Raw genomic sequence first — 20,009 nt, 5'->3', positions numbered from 1 at the left:
ACCGGATCCGCACCGTCTCCCCCGAGATGCTTAGCAACCTTGAAGGCGAAGGAGAAACCAGCGGAACCCAGTGACCAGGCCGGGTCGCCAGGGAGACGCTGCAGATGCGTGCCATCCCTGAAGCCCCGGTGTGACCTTCTGCAGGGTTCCTCCCAAATGTAAGCAGCCTGCAGCCACGAGGAAACGGAGGGCAAGCTCAAACTGAGGGCCCTGCGCTGTGGCAAATCGGGGAGAGTCAGGGGAAGGAACAGCTAAGTGCCGGGTGGCATCCGGAGCAGGAAAGGAAAATCACTGGCATTGGGTGAAATGTGGGTGGGGCCGGAGTTTAGACGGCGGGGGGGGGGGGGGGGGGGCACCAAGGCGGCTGTGCCTGATTCGGCGGGTGTGCTGTGGTTACCTACATTCAGGGACCCCGTGAGGAGCCAGGGACCGGCTACCAGTTCCCCAGCTTTCCTGTAACTCTAACATTGGCCTGGAATAAACACCTCGGCGGTTCCCCATGGCCCGCAGGATGAGGCACAGACGCCCTGTCCTGGCATTCAAGGCTCCTCAGCAAGGCTCCAGCCTTCCGTGGGGCTGGAAATGCCCTTCCTTTCCCAGGCAACAGCCCGTTTTGCTCGGCCTTTAAGGGGAAAGCTACTCTGGCTCCGGTAACCTGAGGGCCACACCTGACCTCTCTGACCCATCACACCCAGCTCCTGGCTGTCCTCATGGACCCCTGGGCCCACCACACAACACACACACACACACACACACACACACACACACCTGGCAAGCCTCCTGGTCTTCTGAGCCTGGGGGCGCTGGGTGGGCACCCACTCTGCTATTCTTTGTGCTCACATGTCATCCAGGGGCAGCGGTTAGGGGCTGTGCATCCTTGGACAAGTTACTTACCCTCTCTGAGCTCCATTTCCTCATCCATATAATGAGAATAATGAGTACCAATCTCTCCCAGTTGTTGAGGGGATTAAAAGAGGTTTAGTACAGCCCCTGTTGTCAGGGCCACCAGGATATCACCTCCCCACAGGCTGGTGGGCATGTCCCTGTGACCATGTGGGCGTGCCCAACACTGCAGCTCCCCAGGCCACCGTCAACACTTGGAACCTGGAACAGAGTCTAACCAGAGCGCAGCACCTGCTGGGTGCCCCAGAGCAAATGTGGAAGCAAATGTGGGGCCCGTGTTGCTCATGCTCACACTCGTCCAGGAGAAAACTGAGGGCGGGGAGGAGGCCTGAGAAGCCCTCTTGGTTCTGAGCCACCAGCATCCTTGGCGATTCTGTTCTGCTGCTCACTTGTGAAAACCAACACCTTCCACAGCAGGAAACATCTCAGCTGTTCTATGCGCACACTTAGAGGGTGGTTTCCACGACCAAGGGCTGACGTCCTGCCTGCAAATGAGGTGCAGAAACGGCTTCACGTTTAGGATTTCTCTTTGGGGCCCAGTGACTCGCTGAGGGTCCCTCCACAGGACAGAGCCCACTGACAAGCCGCTCCTGTCGCGCGGGCGCAAAGCTAGACTTGATTTCCTGCCGTTCTGGGAGCTCTTGTGTTCTCACATCGAATTTACCTTTGGGATGTAGCTGGATCCTGTGGGATCTGAAACTTTTAAACAAAGCAGAAAGCTGCTGGCTTTGAAGATGGGGCAGGGAAAGAGACCCTCTCCTGGAGCCTTTGGGGGGCGCACGGGTCTGCCACAGGAGTTCTAGCCCATGAGACCCATACCGAGCTCCTGACCTAAACAAAGACTATACGGGTCAAGTCTGCTGTTTCAAGCCATGACGCATGTGGTAATCTGTTATGGTAGCAATAGAAAATTAATTCAGGCTTTTTCTTGGAACTAGAGAAGCTGATTCAAAAATTCATCTAAAATACTAAAAGTCCAAGAGGCGCCTCAGTGGCTCAGTTGGTTAAGCATCCGACTGTTGATTTCAGCTCAGGTCATGATCTCACAGTTTGTGAGTTCAGGCCCCGAATCAGGCTCTGTGCTGACAGTGCAGAGCCTGCTTGGGATTCTGTGTCTCCCTCTCTCTCTGCTCCTCCCTATTCATTGTGTGCTCTCTCTCTCTCTCTCAAAAATAAATAAACATTAAAATAAATAAATAAATAAACGTTAAATAAATAAATACGTAAGTAAATAAATATAAAAAGCATTGTAGAGGGCCATACAAAATTTCTCCTTTCTTCCATGGTTCTTCTCTTGACTTGCCATAACGTCATATATTTATTATTTAATTTGATTCAACATAACGAAAAGTTTGAATTTTAAATTATTAGCACGAGTTTTACGGTTAACCTTTATAGGATGCAATGCCAGTTTTAAATGCAAATAGAAGAGCATTTAACTCACTCGAGTTACACGGAGTTGTGCAGTCTGTGTTCTCATGCTCATTCCTGACAGAGGGACCTGCTCGCTGAGCCCAGGAAGACCGGCAGGATAACGAGAGGGCCCCCAGCTTGGAGCCAGCTGTGGACATGCTTCTGGGCAGCAGAACCTTCAGCCAGGTGCAGGGCCTGCACAGGTGAGCGCAGAGGCCTGAGGACTGCGAAGGTCGCAGCCACCCCGACTGAGCAACGGGGAGCAGAGCAGGGTCCTGGCAGAGCAGGTAACAGCAGCCCCATGGGGGTACAGTGGTGGGCACAGCCGTGCAGCATCGGTAGGCACAGCCATGAAGCAGCGGTGGGGGCACAGCCGTGCAGCAGAGGTGGGCACAGCCATGAAGCAGCGGTGGGGGCACAGCCGTGCAGCAGAGGTGGGCAGGGGCGCTACACCAGCCCGGCGAGGCAGCGAGGCTTCCCAGGGAAAGGCTCCTGAGTCTTGATGATGAGCAGTGATCAGTCAGAGGAACGCTGAGACAAGCAATCTAAGGTGGGAACAGAATGTGAATGGACAGAAGCCGATGAACAGTCTTGGGCGGGATGATGGGTGGGGGTCACTCTGAGGACAACCTGGACTAGTAACGCTGCCTCGGTGGCTGTGATGGCCGTGTCTGCCCTGGACTCCACGGCCTACAGCTTGTGCAGCGGTCAGCTTGCAGTCAGTGCCGTGGGAGCAGGGGAGGCAGTGGTGGCAAGAACACTCCTTATGTGTGATTGCGAGGAAGAGTGGGGGTCCAGGGAACAGCAGGGTGTAAGTCTGGAGATGGCAGAGCCCAGACATTCCGCAGGGCCATGGGGTGAGCCCAGGACCCCTGTTTCTCACCTGTAATGTGGGGGTGGTGACACGCACCTGACTGGGGCCTGCAGGGGGTCCCCATCCATCAGCCGCTGCCCAGGACCCCGGCTACTGTGGGCGCCTGATGCTGCTGTGCTCAGCCCCCGCGGGGTGCAGGCCACACAGAGTCCGGCAGAGGAGACCGGGGGGCGCACTGCCTCCCCACATCGCTTCCAGACCAGAAAGGTGCCAGGCTGGACTGCGGGCGCCCTCCTCCCCGATGAATCAGTAATTCTTGCTGCTCAGTGCTTTCCTTCCCTGACAGGCAAGCAAATGGTAAGGCTGCCTCACACCCGATGGCCCCTGCCTGCTGGGCGCTTTCACACAGGAACTCACGCCCTTCCCTGTTCTCAGGGCCACAGAGTCTCCGAGAGGTGAGGCAGAACACCCAGGGTCACACAGCCAGGAGGCGGTGAGAAGCAGCCTCGGACACCGGGGGGCAACAGTCCTCCCTTCCAGGTGGGGAAGCCCCATCTCCCACAGACGTGTTGTGGGGTAGGATGGGACCGATCGCGGCCCAGCGGAACCTCACGACCACCCATCAGTACATCCTGTTGTCTACCACACGCGGATGGGGACGCTGAGGCTCACAGAGCTGGAAAGGCTCTGGCCCACAGCATCAACCGTGAGAGGGGTTCCTGGGATGGGCCTTGGGCTGAGGACGTTAGCCCGATGCCAGGCCAGCCGTGAAGTGCAAACTGGAGCTGGGCGACAGGGTCAGCCGGAGTGACCAGTCTGAGGCCCGGGCAGCATTGAATACTTAACCCTCATCCCCACCATTGGAAATCTGCAGCACCTCTGATACCAAAGCGGTGCCCCCCAAAGCGATGTCTCCTGCCAGTTACAGACTCTCGGGACGCCTAGGCCTGGCAGGGACCATCTGCAGGACAGAGGGGAGGTGGGTGTCTGCTCCCGGCCTCGCGGGGGCCCTCCCTTCTCCCTAGTGCGGCCCGGGGAGTGAGCACCCTGTGGAACAGTTCAGGAAGGCCCCACGGAGAGACCAGCGTGGGCTGGCGCCTGTCAGTGTGTGGAGACAGGGGGCAAGACGGGCTGAGCCAGGCTGTGCCTCTAGACAGCAGCTCCGAACCCGCCTGGAGCGTCCAGGCCCCCCCCCCCCCCCCCCCGGCAGCTCGGCCAGCTTTGCAGACGCGGGGGATGGCTCAGCTCGGAAGGTCAGCCGGTGAACCGGTGCCCGCTAACGTTGCTGGACAACACGGTTTGCTGAGTAAAGCGTGTCAGAACACTGGCTCCCTGCTGTCTGACCCTGATCCACATGGATGTTGCGTCAGCCTCCAATGTGGTGCCTTCTGAGGAGATTCTCCACAGGGCTATTTCCACACTCAGTCGTGACCGATTTCAGCTTTCGCCCTGAACACCACACCCAAGTGTTCTCAGACACACCCCGCCTATGGCCTAGGAGTCGCAAATCAAAACAACACAACACTGTTTTCACGCCAGATTGGCAAAACTTGGAAGGACCCACCCTCAGAGCCAGCCAGGATGAAGGGAATGGGCCCTCTCATCCCTGTGAAAGGAGACAGAGGCCTACAACCTCTTCTGTGTCTGATCACAAGGCACCAAGGAGGGTGGTTATGCAGCCCATTTGAAAAGACAAAGCAAAACCTAAAATAAAGAAGAGAAACCACATCTTTTGGGTATATTGTAAATTAAACTAAAACATTTTGAGTTGATTTCTTTTTTAGTTGAAGACTCTTTTAAACTTCAGTTTATCAACTCAGATATTCATGAATTAAGAGTCTCTGCGTATTTTAACAATGCCAATTCTACATCTGTTCCTTTCTCTACTGAAATGTATGGTTCACCCATGGCTCTTTTAATTTTTTTCTAGGATCAATTATTTTTTCTATATGGATTTTAATATTTATTTATTTTAATTTTTTTAATGTTTATTTATTTTTGAGACAGAGACAGAGCATGAATGGGGGAGGGGCAGAGAGAGAGGGAGACAGAATCGAAAGCAGGCTCCAGGCTCTGAGCCATCAACCCAGAGCCCGATGCGGGGCTCGAACCCACGGACCGCGAGAAGTCGGTCGCTTAACCGACTGAGCCACCCAGGTGCCCCTATGTATTTATTTTTGAGAGAGGAAGGGAGGGAGCAGAGAGAGAGAGAGAAAGAGAGAGAGAAAGAATCCCAAGCAGGTTCCACACTGCCAGCGCAGAGCCCCACATGGGGCTCAAACTCACAAACCATGAGATCATGACCTGAGCCGAAACGAAGAGTTGGATGCTTAACCGACTGAACCACCATATTTTTTTCTATATATTTGGAGGAGAGTTTCCTTACTTGATGTCTCACCGACTAGACTATCACAGTATCGTCACACGTACCCGTAGTACACACACACACACGCACACACACACACGCACAACTCATACGGTGCCCAAATACATACACACAGTATGTGAAGCAGTCTGCATATATGTAGCGATGCAGGTAAACGGGGGGGGGGGGGGGGGGAATTCAAGAATGCCAAGTGCTACAAAGAGAATTCCATTTTTATTAGTAGCATTTGGCTTGCTTGAAATGGTCTTTTGATTTTGTTTATAGGATGTTTACCGAGTATTTTTTCACTTTATTTTTTTTTCAACGTTTATTTATTTTTTTGGGGGGACAGAGAGAGACAGAGCATGAACGGGGGAGGGGCAGAGAGGGAGGGAGACACAGAATCTGAAACAGGCTCCAGGCTCCGAGCCATCAGCCCAGAGCCCGACGCAGGGCTCGAACTCACGGACCGCGAGATCGTGACCTGGCTGAAGTCGGACGCTTAACCGACTGCGCCACCCAGGCGCCCCCTTTTTTTTTTTTTTCAACGTTTATTTATTTTTTTTTTTGGGACAGAGAGAGACAGAGCATGTACTTTTTCACTTTAATGTAGCCAAAGGTATCAAGCCTTTCTGGTCAGAGTTGCTAGGCTTTGTGCCATCCTTAGAAAAGTTGTGTCCACTCCAAGTCCCAGCAAGTAAGTCCCAATAAGCTTTATGAATTTTTTTCATTTAAATCTTAGATTCATTTGCAATGTATCCTCTCTGTATGGCATGATACATGGATTCACTTTTTTTCTTGAAAACGGATAATTTTCCAAGCAGCATATGTATTTGAATTGCAACCTTTATCTTATTCTAAATTCTGTGCATATCTGGGACTGTTTTCCGACTTTCCATTCTGTGCCATTTGGCTGTCTATTCATAGATCAGTTCCACACTGTTTTCAGGGCTAAGGATTATGCTCTGTTTTAATATCTCAAGTCCCCATTTGTTTTTCTATTTATTTATCTATTTATTTATATGTTTATTTATTTTTGAGAGACAGAGAAAGACAGAGTGCGAGTGGAGGAGGGGCAGAGAGAGAGAGGGAGACACAGAATCTGAAGCTGGCTCCAGGCCTGAACTGTCAGCACAGAGTCCCACATGGGGCTCAAACCCACAAACCACGAGATCGTGACCTGATCCACCCAGGCACCCCTATCTTTCTTTTTAAAAAATATCCTGGTTATCCTTGCTTTCCCTCTCCCACCCCTGATTTAGATTTTGAAATCATCTTTGCTGGTTTAAAATAACAACGACGACAACAAAATTCCTAATGGCATTTTTACTAGAGCTGAGTTAACTAGGAAATAGCTCAGTGGGGCTTGGCAGTTTTATTATTTTGAGTCTTCCTACCCAAGAACTTGGTAGTTTTTCCATTTGTTCATTTTTTTCATGTCTACTTAAAAAATTTTTATTGGACTTTGTGTTACGGGTCCCCGTGACCACATTCAGGTTCAGTGATTCATGAGGACAACTCACAGGGCCCAGAAACACAAGTTATGCACTGGTTAATGTTTCTTACAGCTGAAGCACACAGATTAGTATCAGCAAAGGGGCACAAAATAAGTCTTAGTAAATTTTTCTTAATGTTTATTTATTTTTGAGAGAGAGAGACAGACAGACAGAACATGAAGGGGGGAGGGGCTGAGAGAGAAGGAGACACAGAAACTAAAGCAGGCTCCAGGCTGCAAGCTGTCAGCACAAAGCTGGATGCAGGGCTTGACCTCACAAACCGCTGAGTTCATGACCTGAGCCGAAGTCAGATGCTTAACCAATTGAGCCACCCAGGCGCCCGGGGTCCTGGTAAATTTTTAAAGATTAAAATCATACAAAGTATCTTTTTCATTCAAATTGGAATGAAATTTAAAATCGGTAACATAAGCTATGACCCTCAAAACCATCTGGAAAGTCAATGCCTTCCTTTTAAACAACCAGTGGCTCAAAGAATAAATCACAAGGGAAATCGGAAAACATCGTGAGGCAAATGAAAATAAAAACACAGCACACAAATACTTATGGATGCAGCACAAGCACAGCTACAGGGAAATGTACAGCTGTAAACGCACACGTTAAAAAACAAGAATCTAAAAAATCAGTAAACAAACTGTATGTCTTAAGGAACTAGCAAAAGAAGAATTAACTGAGCCCAAAGCAGAAGGAAGGAAATAATAAAGACTACAGTGGAGATCAACAAAATAGAGAATGGAAAAATAGGAAAGAAAATCAAAAGTTGGTTCTTTTTTTTTTAAGTTTATTTATTAATTCTGAGAGAGAGAGACCGAGAGAGAGAATCCCAAGCAGGCTCCACGCTGTCAGCACAGAGCCCGCCATGGGACTTGATCCCATGAACCTTGAGATCATGACCTGAGCCGAGATCGAGTCGGACACTCATCCGACCGAGTCACCCAGGTATCCCATTAAATATTTTATTTTTAAGTCATCTCAACACGCAGCACGGAGCTCAAACTCACCAGCTGACATCAAGCATCACATGCTCCACTGTCTGAGCCAGCCACGTGCCCCCGAAAGTTGGTTCTGTAAAAGGTCAACAAAATTGACAAGCTTTCAGCTAGAAGGACTAAGAAAAAAAATAAGGAAGACCTCAAACTACTAAAACCTGAAATGAAAGTGGGGATATGTTTGTACAGAAATCGAAATGACGAAGTCTGCACAGAAACTGGGAGGGCTAATTAGTAAGTGCAGCATGACTGCGGGATACAAAGGTGAGGGCCCGCCAGGGCCGTTGCTGTGGGGTGAGCAGGGCATCCCAAGCCCCCTGAATTAACCCTTTACTGCACAGGCCACCCACCGACACTCAGTCTAGACTCTTGTATAGCAGAACGATCCTATTTGTCCAAACATCTCCATTTAGCGTAGCATTTATGTAACAGGAGAAATCTCAGTGGAAATATGCCCAACACTTGGTGGAGACCTGTGGGGTAGTCATAGATCGAAAGAAGCAACATTTTCAAATTTCTGTATTAATCTAATGACTTGCCCCCCCCCCCATCCACTGCTATTTGTACCTTATGATAATCTAACAAGGCAGCATGACGCCGTGTTGCAGGACGGCCATGGTTCTTCGTTAAAGAACAAATCCAAGCCATCGACTGTGCCTTCTCAACAGAACAGACCCATGCCCATGTGCCAGCTACTATCACGGGCAAGTGTCAGTACAACTAGCCATGACTCGGTTATTTCTGGATTCCAAGTCAGCGGGCGATGAAGCTACTCACCCTTGCCCAGTTTACAGGCTTGTGCTGAGACTGGTTTCCACTGTGTGCTGTTCTCCAGCAGGGGCCTGGCTGGTGTTCAGACTGGTCCCTTTCCTTGATAACGGTACAGCAGGATGTGTCTCACTCTGATCTTTCTGGGGTCAAGGGCAGCCACAGGGCACAGGTGTAAGTTACAAGGGCCCCGGGGGCTCTACAGGTTTGAGGGTCCAGATTCTGACACTGTCTGGAATAAAATAGTCAAGAGGCCCTGCTGGGTCAGGGTGCAAGCACTTCCCCAAAGCCGGGTGCTAGCCTTGCCCAGCACTATTTGTCGACCCTGCCCGGCCCACACCGCAGACACCTTATCGCCTTTCTGGGCTGAATCCCAGCCCTTAACCTTTCTCCCTGTTCTGTCTGTGGGCCAGTGGTAGTTAATCCACCGGAAACGCTGCTGCTGTTGCAGACTAACAGCCTGAGTGCAACTGGTACACGTTCTGTACCAAAAATGTTACTCGAAAATGATACCCGGGAATGTCGGGTCCCTGTCATAGTGTCAGATGAGCAGTGACCACGTCGAGATGTTATTTATTTATTTATTTATTTATTTATTTAAAGTTTATTGAGAGAGAGAGAGAGAGAGAGCATGTGCACGAGAGTGGGAGAAGGGCAGAGAGAGAGGAGAGAGAGAATCCCGAGCAGGCTCTGTGCTGTCAGAGCAGAGCCCGACTCAGGGCTCTGTCCCATGAACCATGAGATCATGACCTACTCAGTCTGAGTAGGCCACAAGGCCTCCTGCTGCTTTCCATGTTCAGGGTGGACTACCCCCCTCCGGGGGATCGGAGGAGCCCCCACGTGATCCCCATTGTTTCAATGCCATCAGGAACCCACTGGTTTTCCTATTCTAACAGCCACCCGTCCCCAGGAAACGGGTGACACAGGCCTATACGCATGTGTCGCAACAGGTGTGCCACTGATGTTCCGTGTCCATGGCTACTAGGAGCCTCTCTAAGTAGCCGGTCCCCAAGGTTTGTGGTCACACACAATCATCTGCCAGGAGTTGGAGGTCACACAGCGGTGGTGGGGAGCGGCTCCCACACACTCCTTTGCCAACGCCTCCGCCGTAAATGTAACCTAAAAAGAGGAGTCAAGAAGCTGGCGTATCCCTGGGGTTCCGCTGGGACAGGAGTCGGTCCTGCTCACATCACGTCGTGTGACCGGAGAGAGGTCACCAGGCTGCAGGCTGCGGTCTGAGCTGGTCAGGAGTCTGGAACCCACGTGTGAGTTCACCCTCCCGGGCGTCTGGTACTTCTTCACGCCCCGACGTCGCTTGGATTCCCCTCTTGGTGTAAGTCATTCATTCACTCCTTTGCCCTCAGTCACGTTTTCTCCTTCTCTCCGTCTGTCGCAGATTTTAAGCCAAGTGTTCCCAACATTGAGAGGCGTTCCCAACACTGCGCTGGCCCGGGGCTCAGTGCAACACGTCCCTCCCCCTCGGTGCACCCGCCTTCCCAGAGGGGCTGTGGGCCACACTGTGGCACTCTGTCACCCTCAGCACAGCCACCTCAGGCCCTCAGAGATTCCAGCTTGTGGGTTTGAAGACACAGCGACAGCTCCTTCCTGCTCCCTGCACGTGCCGTTGCACTCCTGGTCCCAGGACCCCCGCGTCCAGCAGAAGAGAAAGTTGAAGTGATGGGGAACAATTACCCAGCATCCCCCACGGCTCTGCACCAGCCCCTCCCTCAGGCTTCTCGTGCCGAGCGTGAGCACACACTCGGGAGGCGTGTAAGCCAGCCCTCCATGCCTTGTGTCTCCCCCGCGAGACAGGAAACATTTGCGTTGCCCACTTCAATCCTCTGTCAGACAGCGGCTCTGAGGCCGGTATGCGGCGTGCCACGGCCATGGGATGAGCCGCGCTCGGCCATACATGCACTAGAGAGTGTGCGCCTTGACCTGGAGAAATGTGACTGTGCAGTCACCGTGGCAGGTGCACTACCGTGTGAGCATTTGTGTCTACACCATCAGGTGGGCAAACTCCGGTCCAGACCCAGTGTCTGTTACCGGCGGGACCCATTACGGCCCCCGGGGCTACCGGTCGTGGTCCCAGGACTTGCCAGCTGCAGGTAGGTCTCCTCCCCCCGGGGGAATCTGCAGCCTGTCTCTCGCACTGGCAGTGGGGACAGTTCTTACTTGCATTTTGTGGCTCTGAAGCTGCAAGAGGAATATGTAGATGGTCCGCACATCTCTGCATCCACGTTCATTCATTTCAACAGACCGAAGTGGTCGTCTCTTGTGAGCTCACCAGCACACCTGCTTGCCGGTTCTAATCACCTGCCAGTCCTGAGATAGGGTTCTTCAGATGGGGTTCTTCAACATGTCCTATTTAATGTGACTTCATAGGCCACGCCCGACACGGACATCTCTTTAGTTGTCCAGTTCTCCATGGCCCATCGGCCTGACCATATGGCTGAACCACTGGCCGTTGCCCATGAGTCAGTAAAAACTCACACGGAGGGACTCATTGCTCATTGTTCCATTCTTCCATCACAACGAAGGAAACCGCAGGCATTTCAGCACACAGAGATGATTTGCCCTTCCACTGGAGTGTTTCCAACAGTCAATTGAGGTGCACTGACCTTCCAACTAGGGCGATGCTGGGAAGCTTGACCTTGGAGTTGCCATCTATAAAACAAACTGCTGTTTGTTGGTAACGGAGAGCTGCAGACCCACAGCTCCTGGAGGCGGTTCCAAAGTTGGCCCTAGCCAGAAAAAGGCCACCTGCAGATGAACAGGAGCACCACCCTGCTCCCCCAGCAGCATGCTCCTGTGTAAACAACTTCTGTATTATTATGGAACTCCTCAGGTCACTGCCTTCATTATTGAAGTGTGCCTCTGACATCCATCCAACATATTCTGCATATTTCAGGGTCCAAGGTTATTTACATCTGCAGTCATTGGGGCAGTTTCAATTGATGTCGGATGACAAGCTGTTAACGGTCTCAGCTTGTATTTGGAAATGTTCTGGTCCCGAATCCCAGTGGCCACCACTGGGTGGCGCTCACGTACTTTTGTCATAAGCGCCAGCCTAGGCTCAGCTCTGAGAGCCACCCTCCTTCTCCAAGGGCCACACAGTGCTATCTTGCAGAGAACTTGGGTACCCTCAATCCAGCTTCTAACGTGTCATTAATTAAAGTGATCATCTTTTTTGTCCCCAGGTGTGCAATATGGTTTTAAATTAACGAACTGCATGGGCTTAAGCAATTCTATAGTTTCCATTAGCATGTACAGTTATTAGTCTGGTTTTCAATACTAGGTGGAAAAAGTGGCTCCTCGTCAGACATAATATCCATCAATTCACACATCCAGGTAGAGGAAATGCCACCGCTTCACATGAAGTCCATTCAAACATTCCAATTTTCCTCTAAACTGTCGCCTTAACCCCATCAACCTGTCAACCATGGCATCCTCATATCCTTCCAATGTAACCGTAGGCCCATCAAGACCTCATCACCAGATTTGGGAATCAGGGTGCATTGGGGTCCCACATCAAGGTGTCTCCAGTACCCGATTATCCTATCCACACATATGCAGGTGGCCTCCGTGCTGTAGCTGGAGATTGGGTCAAAAGTCCCTGACTCTTTCAATAATCCTGATCACAATTGATTTGCTGGACCATCACCCCCAGTGATTCAAGCTTAGATTTCTCATCATCATCTGCCTTCTGGCGTTTCCAATTCCTTCAAACTGAGGTAAATGGAGCAGATTTTTTTAAAAAGATATTTTCACTGTGGGGGGACTGGCAGCAACCTCTGCCAGTGCTGCATTAAGACATTTGTTTCAGCTTTATTCATCCCATTTCTTAATAACTGTTTAAATACATCTATGCTGCTGGGGAAAGTCCCTCGACTCTCCTTTGTTATCCCCCATCCTCTTGTGGGTTACTCTAATTGTGTTAGCACCTGTGAAACCCAAGAGGGGAAGCTGAGGACATAATGGAACAACTCCATCACATCATACGCCGCAGTTTCAATAATTTCTTAATTTTGTCCCCCTGCCACCTGGACTGCCCTGTTGGTGGCCAGAATTCCTTAGAAGTGCTTGTTATCTGTTGTTCCAACATAATTTTCCCCCTTTGGTAGCATTCTAGAAGCTAGCAGCTGTGGCTCAGATCAGCGGAAATACAAGCTTGGCACAGGGTGAAGTTCCCCACTGAACACTCTCTTTCACTTTATCTCCACTCTTCTTCTTCTTCTTCTTCTTCTTCTTCTTCTTCTTCTTCTTTTTAGAAAAGTCTGTGCCTTTATTGGCCAAACAGGCTACTTGAGAAGGATGTAGCTTGAGGAGTGAGTGGCCTCCGTGCCAGGCCTGACATGCTTCATAGGCTTGTAGGTGATGGAGAACTCACCCAGGTAGTGGCCAATCATCTTGGGTTTGATTTCAACCTGGTTGAAGATCTTGCCATTGTAGACAACCCCCATCTCAGGCAGGATGACCATGTCCCGCAGGTGTGTCCTTAACCACCTTGGGCTTCTCATGAAGGGAGCCTCCTTCTTGGCCTTAGACAGCAGCAGTGAGTGATGCTTCCCCCATAGGCTCCAGTTCAGCCTCTGCCACTGTAGGGTGCTGTACAGCTGCATCAATGGCTCAGGGACACACCTAGCAGCTGGCCAAGGTCATGTCATGGTAGGTGAACTTACGCAAAGCCCGCTGCTCCTTCTGCTCCACTTCCGCCATCTTGTCAGAGCTTGGGGAAGGACAGCCCCCTCTCTTTGCAGACAACCACCACCAAAGAATTGTATATTTAGTTTGTTTCTCACTGTTTTGCATTTCCTTATGTATCTAGTGAGGCAAATTCTCAGGATTTGGGTCTGTCAATACTAAATTCCATCGATAATTTTTATGGCTAGTAAATGATCACAGCACCGCTATTGTTTCATATCACAGGGGACTCAGTAGCCACTCAAATACCAAAGATTAATCAACCGCACCCAGTCACCTTTCCTTTTCCCAAAGAGCACTTTCACCATGGTTCAGTAAGTCAGGATCAGTACAGCCAATCCCATTTAGGACACCAACTGTGTCAGGGATCCCCAAGGTCGCCCTCAGGTTTGATGATTTGCTAAAAGGACTTATGGGACACAGAAAAACAGTTAAATCACAGTTACGAATTATGACAGCTAGTGAATACAGATTAAAATCAGCAAAGGAAAAAATCACATAGGTGGAGTCCAGGAAAAACCAGATGCAGGTTTCCAGTTGTTCTCTCTCAGAGGAGTCCCACAGACAGCGTTTAATTCTCCCAGTGACGATAGGTGACAACATGCGCCAGTCAGGGAAGCCCACCTGAGCCTTAGTGCCCGGGAAGTTTGTTGGAGGTCTATCATGTAGGCGTGGAGCACCTTAGCCACTCTATCTTCAGCCTCCCCAGAGATCAGATTGACACAGCATGGCCCAGAGCCCAAGCAAACAAAAACAGGCAGTCACCACAGATCACACAGTGAGCACACACAAGACCCCAGGTAAAGGCATCCTTATCAGACAGGATGTTCCTAAGGCTTAGAGTTTTTCTGCCAAGAGCCAGTCAAGGGCCATTGTTTTCTCTGGAGTGTGCCAGGTTTGAACACCCCAAGCCCACAGAGTTAACTCTTCACGACACAGTCTTGCACATTTTTGTTAGGTTTCCTATTAGGTATTATCTTTTTAGTCATGCTTGTAAATTGAATGTTTTCTTTATTACATCTGTTATTTATATTATGAAAGCTCTCAGTGCCTCTATGTTCATGTTGTGCCACATTACCTTCCTAAACTCCTCTGCTGACTATTAAATTTGGTTCTCATGGATTTTCCAGACCCACATTCCTGTCACTTACAAATAATCCCGGTTCCGGTTTTCTGATTGCTGCTGTGATGTCTAAAGTAAACAATCCAGCAGGTATAGTTCCTGATTTTTATCAGAATATTATCTTGTAATCGTTGTTATCGGATCAGTTTTGAGGAGACCAGGTGGTGCCCGCATCCATTGGAAACACGGGCTTTGAGATCAACACAGTGATCTCACTGTGAGCATTCACTACCTTTAGCTCATGTTTGAACAGCCCTTTGGTTGCTTTTGAGGTCAGCCAGAGTCTGTATACTTAATGTTAAAGTGGATGAAAATAGGGGCGCCTGGGTGGCACAGTCGGTTAAGTGTCCGACTTCAGCCAGGTCACGATCTCGCGGTCCGTGAGTTTGAGCCCCGCATCGGGCTCTGGGCTGATGGCTCGGAGCCTGGAGCCTGTTTCCGATTCTGTGTCTCCCTCTCTCTCTGCCCCTCCCCCATTCACGCTCTGTCTCTCTCTGTCCCAAAAATAAATAAAAAACGTTGAAAAAAAAATTAAAAAAAAATAAAATAAAGTGGATGATAATAGACCTTTAGGAAGGTTACCGTGAAAGTAATAAGATCTAAACTCATGGAAGAATATTCTAAATTCGCGGACATTTGAACATTCCGTCCACACCCTGTCCCCTTGCCCCTTTCCAGGGAGCCCAACTATAACCTTAGCTGACTTCTACTTCCCTGGGCCTTTACGTCTGAATCAAACTCCCATATGCTGTATCCTGTATGCACTGCCAGAGTTTCATTCTAAAACACAACTGACCGTACTTCAAGGCCTTCTATTTCCTGTGTGAAGTTTAAATCTTCTCACGGCGCAGAATCTTTACAAACTGACACTCGTTTTGTTGTAGCTCTATCTACTTAGTGCCCCTTCTCACCACACAGGCCTTCTCACTGTTGCCCAAACGTTTCATGCATGTTGCTACGGACTGACTTGTGCCCCTATATTCACATTTTGGTGCCCTAACCCCCACTGCGATGGTATTTGGAGACGAGGCCATTTGTGGGATAATTAGGTTTAGATGAGGTCATGAGTGTGACCCTCGTGATGGGATCGGTGCCTTTGGAAGAAGAGACATCAGAGCTCTCTCTGTCTCTCTCTCTTCCTGCCCATGTGACGATGCAGTGAAAAGATGGTCATCTACAAGTCCGGAAGAGAGTTCTCACGAGATACCAACAATGCTGGCACCTTGACCCAGGAACCTCCAACCTTTGGAACTCTGAGGAAATACAGTTCTCTTGTTTAAGCCACCTAGCCTCTGGGATTTTGTTAAGACAGCCCGGCGGCCTTGGGTCAGTTCCCCTGCTGTGTTGGGGGAGGTTTGCCATGCAACACCAGCCGGGTGTCCTACAATTCCACTCAGTTCTGACACGGTCTATGCAGAGATAGCATCAGACCCCACAGTTAGGGGCTCGGTCGCACAAAACGGCCCCCCCTTCCGAAGTCAGTCACACACGCAGGTTGTCACCCAGGCTTCAGACCACTGGCTGTTAATCAGAGGTTCCCATGCTCCCCTCCTTGGGGTTGATTACTTTGCTAGAGCAGGGTCACAGAACTCGAGAAACCATTGACTCACTAGATTGCCAGTTTATTACAAAGGATCTTAAAAGATATCGGTCAACAGCCAGATGAAGAGACAGGAGTGGGGTGAGGTCCCAAGCAAAGGAGCCGCCGTCCGTGTGGAGAGTGTGGGGCCGGGCACAGGGGCACATGGACGCATTCTGGTTCAGCAACCTGGAAGTTCTCAAATCCCCTCCTTTGGGGATTTTTACGGAGCCTTCACCACCTAGGCACAATTGATAAACTCACCGGCCATTGGTGATCCGTTCAACCTCCACCCTCTCCCCTCCCCAGAAAGTAAGGGGCGGGACTGAAAGCTCCAACTCCCTGATCACCCGGTTGGTTTCCTTGGCAACCAGCCCCCTCCTTACATACTGTCCGACAGCCATCTCGTGAACAGAAACCCAGTTGGGGTGGAAAGGGGCTTGTTATGGAGAAAAAGACAACCATTGCACCTTTACGGCTGGGAAGCGACTTTAGGAACTGAGGACAAGAGACCACACGTTGTAACAAAGATTGCTCTTATTGCCCAGGAAATCCCAAGATTTGAGAGCTGTGGGCCAGGAACCGTGGATAAGGAGCACATATGTGTATCTTCTGAATCACCGCACCGTGCAGCCCGAGCAGACAACCACGCGTGTTTATGAGCCCAGGTGGGGACTTTTGCTTTTCCTTCTGCTCATTTCGGACAGGCTGCTCTGCCTGGAGACCCCTACTGATTTTCAAGACCCAGGTCAAGCGTTCCTTCCTCTAGGCAGCCTTGCACACTTCATTCCTCCTGCCCCGCACACAGGGCCTGCTGCCTCATCGCAGGCCCACGGCAGTGCAAAAGGCGTGCCTCTCGCCAGCAAGCAGTGAAATGTATACGGAGGCACTGATGCCGAGCGTTTCCTTTCTTCCTTTTTCTCCTTTGTTTTTATTTGCTATTTAGTGTCGGTCCAAGCACTGAAAATTAAAAAAAAATAATAACGTTTACTTATTTTCGAGAGAGAGAGAGAGAGAGAGAGAGAGAGAGCGGGGGAGGGGCAGACAGAGGGGGAGTTAGAGGATCTGAAGTGGGGCTGACAGCACAGAGCCGGACGCGAGGCTCAAACTCACAAACCGTGAGATGGTGACCTGAGTCAAAGTCAGCCCCTTAGCTGACTGAGTCACCCAGGCGCCCCAGAAAATTTTAAATTACAGCACGAATCCCACCATTCATCTTCATGATGCCGGTTTGAGATACGAATATGAGAAATCTCCTTCCCACGGCACCACACTCAGCGTGTCAGCGTCCAGCCACCAGAGCTGTAAACTGGATTTCCGTTTATATTTGGGCGTCTGTTGGCAAGATGTGTCCTAATGTGTCAGAAAAAGGCGTAGGAGTGTTGCTCTTTGGGTCTGGGGCATTTTCAGAAGTTCCGCAGGGCCCCTCTGCTTCCAGACAGCAGGAGACCTGTGCCCCTATTCTCTGTCTTCACTTACCTCCTTCCTCCAGAACAGGGGCTGGCGCAGCCCAGCCCCGGGGCCAGAGACGGCCTGCCGCCTCTTCTGTGACTGCCCGCAGGCTAAAGTGGTTCTTCCGTTTAAAAGTGGTTGAGGGGCACCTGGGTGGCAATTCAGTTGAGTGTCCGACTCTTGATTTTGGCTCAGGTCACGATTCCAGGATGGTGGGGTCGAGCCCCACGTCTGGCTCTGCGCTGACAAGCACAGAGCCTGCTTGGGATTCTGTCCCTCTCCCCGGCTTGCGCTCTCTCTCAAATTAAAAAAAAAAAGGTTGAAAAAAAATTAAAAAAAGACTATCCCATGGCACATCCATGTGAAATTGTATGAAATTCAGATTTCAGTGTCTATGAATACTTTTATTGGAACGTGGCCACAGCCATCCATGAGTGGGTTGTCTACACTGCTTTGCACTGAAAGGACGACTTAACTAGTTGTGACAGAGACCATATGGTCCTCGAAGCCTAAATATCTACTTGGTCCTTCACAAAGAGTTTGTCAATGCTCAGAAGGCAAATAAATCTTTGCTCCTCACTTAGTGACGGCCCCAGACGAACACGGGGTAAGGACAGATTGGTGCAGAGGACGGTGTGAGTGAAGGTATTGTTGAAGGGAAAACCACAAGTCCCAGATGGAGTCCCCTGTGCTTGGCCACATCACCAAATCAGGGCTTAATATCTGCCCTAATTGTAGTTCCAACCTCCCCGTGGAATGCAGGCTTAACCAGTCAGTCTGGAATTTCCTGATCAGCACGGTGAGGTAATCTACCTAATAAGACCCTTTCGTCCTGTGAAGGGAGGTGACCTTGCCTGAAATAATCTCTCTCACTTGTTTGTTTATGACTTCCTTGTGCTGCCTTTAAAAACCTTTCCTTTTCTGAGGACCCTGAATCTCCTTTCTGTTTGCTAGATGGGATACATCCCGATTCATGAATTTTTGGGTAAAGTCGATCGTATCCTCAAATTTACTGTGTTGAATTTTGTGTTTTAACAGTATGCAGACAGGGACAAGGTCAGGCCTACCCTGTGCAAGAGGACCCTGTGGAAGAGGGGCCCGTCTTGTCAGGAAGGGCAGAGAAGAGCACCTACAATCTGAGCCACGGGCTCCCAGGCGAGAGCGGAGGCTTCGGGATGCGGTTGCGACACTCCAGTGAGATGTGAGGTCCTAAAAGGACGGATGAGAGCTGTGTCCCAAAGTGGAAGCAATAAGGCTTGGCAACTGACTGGACCAGGGGAAACACAAAGAATGGAGTCAGACCTGACAGCTTCCGGCTGGGTTTCAGCTGGGAAAGCATGGGCAGAGAGAAAGTTAACCTGGCTCAGACACGACTCGGCGAGAGGACAGCGGGGCGTACAGTCAGAGTCCGTGGGAGGCAGACACAAGCTGGAGTCAGGACAAGAACCTGGGTAGAATGCCAGGCTCATCCACTCAGAAAGGATCGCAGGGCCCAGAGCAAGCCCTGGTTTCTGTTAGGAGGTCGGAGAGGAGAAGCCACAGAAGGGAGGAGAGGAGACCAGAGGACCTGGGTATTGTCACATCACAGAGACCCTCGCGAGAGAAGAGCACCCCGGAGGAGACGTGGGTTGACCCCTGTGGCGCGTGGCCGGAGGCTGCAGGGGTCCAGGGAGGGGAGGCCATTGGGACACACGGAGGAATGTGAGGGGCCGATCACCAACATGAGTGCGCATTCGAGAAGACTAAGGTTCATTTACTGACATAGAAGTTAAAATTTTAGTCTGACGTCTCGTAGCAGAGGAGAAAAACAAAACACGGGTTAGGGTTTTTGGGTTCTATCAACAAAAACAAAGTCACACTACAACAATCTTAGACTTGCGTAAGAAAACATTGGATGGAGATGAAGCTTGGGTTGAATATTACGTAATTAAGAATCCAATTCACTAGACCTGAAATGAACGAACAAAACATATGCCAAATTTAGTATCCTCGTCCCCTCGACTCTTCAAACTGAACAGGGTGATCTTACGTTCCACACTGAGCTGAAGGATTTAGGCTCAAAAGGTGGAGGAGAAAGTAGGAGGTGATGGGGTCAGAGCGGGGTCAAAGAGCGAGTGGGGATACCTGCGGAGGGAAGAGAAGGATCGCTCGCACAGAGGGGAGGAGGGTTTGCACGAAGCCTGGGCAGCTCTCCACACACACCTCCTGCGTTTGGACCGCTCACGATGTATGAAGTGACGAGCTCTTGTTCTCCTTCCCTGGATGTGCTGCCTCAAAGGCCGTATTTACCATACAGGACCTGCTTTCTTAGTGACTCTGAGAAATAACTGTAATAAACAGATTTAATTTATAACCATTCAACCTGGCTTTTTGGTGATTCCATAA

General features: G+C 50.4%; 1 long non-coding RNA gene and 1 pseudogene across 2 annotated transcripts; both read right to left on the bottom strand.

The window, feature by feature from the left end:
* Positions 1-347: 347 nt before the first annotated feature.
* Positions 348-3,548, bottom strand: LOC147574636 (uncharacterized). Of its 2 annotated transcripts, none has more exons than XR_015243266.1 (3): positions 3,227-3,548; positions 2,348-2,861; positions 348-1,388 (listed from the first exon to the last, which is right to left on the bottom strand). It is a non-coding gene; the product is annotated as an uncharacterized LOC147574636 (long non-coding RNA). The 2 variants fall into 2 exon arrangements; XR_015243265.1 differs by having other exon boundaries at positions 2,348-2,511; positions 3,227-3,526.
* A 9,519-nt stretch (positions 3,549-13,067) lies between these two features.
* LOC112868579 (small ribosomal subunit protein uS19 pseudogene) lies at positions 13,068-13,485 on the bottom strand (annotated as a pseudogene).
* Between the last annotated feature and the right edge of the window lie 6,524 nt (positions 13,486-20,009).

Source organism: Puma concolor, chromosome D4 (assembly GCF_028749965.1).
Source record: "Puma concolor isolate L17-30 chromosome D4, mPumCon1.1.hap2, whole genome shotgun sequence".
In the NCBI taxonomy this organism is placed as follows: Eukaryota; Metazoa; Chordata; class Mammalia; order Carnivora; family Felidae; genus Puma; species Puma concolor.
This window is presented reverse-complemented; position numbering and strand designations above follow the sequence as displayed.